The 5,158-nt window shown below is 36.2% G+C and overlaps 1 pseudogene; it reads right to left on the bottom strand.

The window, feature by feature from the left end:
- Nucleotides 1-2,833: 2,833 nt before the first annotated feature.
- On the bottom strand, nucleotides 2,834-3,844 carry LOC101362032 (olfactory receptor 7D4-like; annotated as a pseudogene).
- Nucleotides 3,845-5,158: the final 1,314 nt, after the last annotated feature.

Here is a 5,158-nt window from a genome sequence, read left to right as displayed (position 1 = left end):
ATTTATCACAACTGAGGGGTAGAATAATGGCATGTAGTAGGTAGAGGCCAAGAATGCTGCTAAACATCCTACAATGCACAGGCCAGTCCCCCACAACAATGAATTACCCAGTCAAAAATGTCAGTAGTGCTGAGGTTGAGAAACTCTGGTCTAGACTGTTGAGGAATATTATTAAACTAATAATATTGAGATTATTATCTAAAACATCCCAGCCATTTTCTATTATTTTATCATGGTATAGAACATATTACCTAAAATAAATCTCACAATCTTCCTCCATTATTTAGTGCTACTTCATTTTTTATGGCACTTTCTGCAATTTTAATGTTTTTATTGGTTCTCTTGTTTGTTTTCTTTCTCTCCCACTGGAATGTAAGCTATATAAGGACAGGAACTATTTTTGCTTCACAACTTTGTCCCCAACACCTAAAACTTTGTAGATTCTCAATAAACATTCCTTCTATAAAATGAATGCATTAATAAATCTCTCAGAAACCTAATATTGAAAGAAATTGAAAACAAAACAAATAGGACAGATATTCTCCCTACTCTAATTAAATGTTTACAAATACACTAGTTTTTCTCAAATACTATTAAGAAGCAGTCCCAATGATAAGTACATTTTAGCTAACAAGTCTTACAGGATAAAACCAGAACTCCTGGAGTTGTTTTTAATAAATCATTCAATATAAAAGAACAGAGAGCAGCAGGCTACTCTCCTTATGCTTGTTTCCTATATAGTTATTGACAGGAGGTAGTTACTGGAGGCGACTAGGAAAACAACCTAAAACATTGCTTTATAAAATATTTATGGAAGTTTTTTGACAGAAACCGGAGCAGTGCCAGATCCTATGTCACTTGGAATGTCCCATGTTCAACACAATCTTCAATTCCTCTGATTAAATGGTCTCTATCTTTGTAGTACATGACTTTCTAAAAATGGATTTGGGTGATGATTGTACAACTAAATAAATTTACTTAAACCATTGGATTACAACAATGGGTGGATTTCATGATATGTAAATTATACCTCAATAAATTGTTAAAAATAAATCTTCAGAAAATTTTCCGTGGAATTCTTCAAGGTGAGTTGAAAATATTTAACAACAGTTTCTACTACACGTCAATATGATTATGCTTACCACTCTGAATTGAAGTCTTTTTTTTCTTTATGTATATCTCTCTGGTCTCCTCCTCAATTCATACATAGTAGATAATGAATATACATTTGATTAAACTTAATGAAATCAAAGTGAATCGAAGCCATGTTGAGCAACTCTTTTCTCACTAATAAATTATGATTGTCTTGTAAGTTGTTTCTTTCTTTTTTTTTAGTTTTCTTTTGGCCCCAAAGTCCCTAGTTCTTTTCATGACACCCTTAATACCCCACACAGCCTTTATGAACTGTCTTAGTTTTGGTTCCACAGAAGCAGACACTTAAAAAAAGATTCAAGTGTAAGCAATCTACTTAAAGAAGCAAGAAATATGGATGGGAGAGAGAAATGACACAGGGAAGAAAATACATCCAATAAAGGTTTAAGTCAGCTACCATAGTGAATGAGCAGAGTTTTCATCCTGTGGGAAACTTTTGGAAAATGTACAAAACCCGCAACTCAGAATTATCCCAGGTAAGGTGGTATATCCCACATTGCTCAAAGAAGGCTGCCCCTGGAGATAACTGATTCCTGGTCAATTCTGCCACTGTACATTAGGCAAAGTAGGCTCCAGCTGGTGTTGTCCATTGGCACTCAGACTGGTCTGCAATAGAGAGGATTAAAGGATCCCAGAGAATGTGTGACGAGCATTGGCTGAATCTACTACTCTACCTTTCACTGGGCAGACCCAATTCTACCAATATTCTTCTTAAAAAAATGAAGTTCTGAATACATTACACAAGTGTGTAACTACCATTCCTGATGACACCTCCAGAGAGTCCCAGAAAAGTAAAGCAAGTGAGGGAACAACGCTTATTCCATTGTATTCATTTCTACATGTTTTAGGATCTTGAAGAGTATATCTTAAAACTGCAATGATGAGATATAAAGGTAAAATAAAATATGGAAACAGAGAAAGTACAGAAGAAAGGAAGATAGAAAAGAAGGAAGGACCACAAAGAATGAATCAACATCTCAGATTGTCCTAGGCAGTATATTACTATGAATCATCTGAAAAAAAATCTATCAAATATAGATTCCCACCCTTGAAGTTGAAAACCACATCATTGTTGTTATGAAAAGTAGGATAACAAAGTTAGGAGTATTATTCAATGATAGGTTGTCAGGTTGGAATTCTTTCTAATTTCAGGCTCGTCCTCTGAAAAGTGGGGTGAATGAGAACACATTTCAAAAAAATATTGTCAAGGTTAAAAGAAATAATATATGTAAAGCAATGAGCACAGCTCAGATGTGGCAAACAGTTATGATTACTGGATGAATTTAATTTTTATTTCTTTCAGGGAAAAACACACACATAACCAAATTAAGGTGAAGAGCTTCAATGCTTGAGAGATTAACCATTGGGGAAACCATGTCAGCACTTGATATGATAAATAATGCAAATCTAAGGTTGGAATTTTCAGCAATGGCTCTAAGAGAGCTGTCCAAAGAAAGAACTTTATGGACAGCATATAGGAAAGAAGAGTCAAAGGCATTACTGAGGAATAAGTTAAGGAAAAATGGTACAATAACAAGTAGAAAGAAAAGTCATGGGTTCTTTGGGATTGGGAGATGTTGATGCATGTCTATTGGGGAAGAAAAAAGAATCAGAATATTTAAATTAATGACATTTGGCTTTGGGGACCATGAGGTCCATTTAACCCTGGGAAGAGTGACCTTCATGGACAAGAAGCTGCTGTACAGAGGACTCTTCCTAGTGTGCCCTTCACGTCATTATTCTTTAGGCTGTATATGAAGGGGTTCAGCATGGGTGTGACCACAGTGCACATCACTGAGGCAATAGAGCTTCTCTGGGAAGAATGGGTCACAGCAGAACTGAGGTAGACCCTAAGACCTATCCCACAGAACAAGGAGACCATGGAGAGGTGAGACTCACAGACGGAAAATGCCTTATACTTACCCCAGCAGAGGACATCCTCATTAAGGAGACAATCTGAGAGTAAGAAAAGAGAATCCTTGAGAGGGGAACACAACCATCAGGGCAGTTGCCACACACAAGATTTATGAGCATATTAAAGCAGGTCAATCTGATGAGGGTATCAGAGCAGGTCAATGTGATAATCTGAGCCAGTTCACAGAAGAAATGTGGAATTTCAGTGCCTATACGGAAGTTCAGCAGCGTCATCAGTAGACTATGAAGCAGAGAGAACCAGCAAATGATGATCCAAGACATCAGAACTAACAAGACACAGAGCCAGGAATTCATGATGACAGGTGTAGTGCAGGGGCTGACAGATGGCCACAAACCGGTCAGAACCATCACGGTCAGGAGAAAATTGTCCAGTCTAGCAAAAATCACGAAGAAATACCACTGAGTGAGGCATCCTATGTAGGAGATGTCTTTGCTCTCTGTCTGGATGTTCACCAGCATCTTTGGACCGTGGTGGTGATGCAACAGATGTCAACAAAGGACAGGTTGGAGAGGAAGAAGTACATAGGGTTGCAGAGATTGGTGTCAAAGATGACGGCAAAGATAATAAGCAGGTTCCCTAGCACGGTGATCAGGTACCTGGACAGGAAGAGTCTAAAACAGAGGGAATGAAGTGCAGAATCCTCTGAGATGCAAAGCAGGATGAATTCTGAAAATTTGTTTGATTTTCTGTTTCCATGTAGCTAGTGTGTAGGCTGGAGAAGATAAAAGCAATATTCAATGAACTGCCAGCTGGCATCTCAGCTAGTCACCACCTTTACAATACCACCTGTATTTTGTTATTGAGTCCTTCCAATGACAATGACTTTCTCAGTCACAGGTAGCCCTTTTTCATTTTAAATGTGTATAATTATTCAGACACTTTAATTTAGCAGAAATGTCTTTTTAGCTTCTATTCACTGGTTCTAATTCTCCTATTTGAATCTATGTACATAAACAAACTCCTTCTTTGATAGGACCCTTCCAAACTAATTGGAAACATGTTATGTGAACTCCCAAGTATTTTCTTTTACCTGATAATCCCCATACCTCCTTCATTCTGGTAGCTCTATGTTAGTGATTAAAGGCCATCTGAATTGAAAATCCATGCCTTAAGTGTGACTTGTCACATCCTGTTGATGTGATAGTTACCTCTTGGAGTCATTTTTTAAAAATCTGGTTATTACTATTACCTTCTTTGTGAGGTTTTGAAATGCCTTTCTAAACAGGAGGGTCTAAATTAATAATACCAAAATAACAAAAAATAAATAAATAAAACAAACTGATTGCTGTCCAGTCGATTTAGACTCATAGCAACCTGACAGGATAGAGTAGAAAGCAGGAAATAAAAGTATATAACCATTAAAATCAAATACAAGGCACGTGTGAGTGTGTGCTCCTGTGTACATGCTCTTGAATGAGGATGTGTTGTACTAAAATCAGTGGAGTTAATTACAAAGAATAAAATGAATAGATTAGATTAAAAATATTAAAACCTTCTATAGAGCAAATCATACCAAAGAAAATTAAAAGTCAAACTTAAGAGTTGAAAATAAATGTTTACGTTTTCCATAAAAGAAAAATAGTATTATCAATGCATAAAAATGGTAATTAATTTAAAAGAAAAAAAAATCATTGAGAACTTATAATTTAGTCGGGGTGGATGAGTAGGAAAGGCTTCTCTGAAATAGGATTATTTGAGCTGAGAGAAGAAGAGTGGGTAATTGTCAGTCAGAGAAAGTAAGCAAAGGACAAGAACAACAGACTGAGAGAAGAGGTATATAATTTTCTATGCTCTGAAATACCTTTAGTAGTACTGGTGTTAATTCTTCTCTGAAAGTTTGGTAGAATTTTCCAGTGAAGCCATCAGAGCCAGGGCTTTTTTTTTTTTTTTTTTGGAGGAGGGAGTTATTTTTATTACCTCTTCAATGTCTTCTTTGGCTATGAGTTTATTTAGTTTTTCTACCTTGGTTTGTGTTAGTTTAGGTAGGTAGTGTCTTTCTACAAATTTGTCCATTTCCTCTAGGTTTTCAAATTTGTTGGAGTACAATTTTTCATAGTATTCTATTATGAT

The sequence above is a fragment of the Trichechus manatus genome, unplaced genomic scaffold, assembly GCF_000243295.1.
Source record: "Trichechus manatus latirostris isolate Lorelei unplaced genomic scaffold, TriManLat1.0 scaffold00057, whole genome shotgun sequence".
Lineage (NCBI taxonomy): Eukaryota > Metazoa > Chordata > Mammalia > Sirenia > Trichechidae > Trichechus > Trichechus manatus.
Note: the sequence above shows the minus strand (reverse complement) of the source record. Positions and strands in the feature narration are given on the sequence as shown.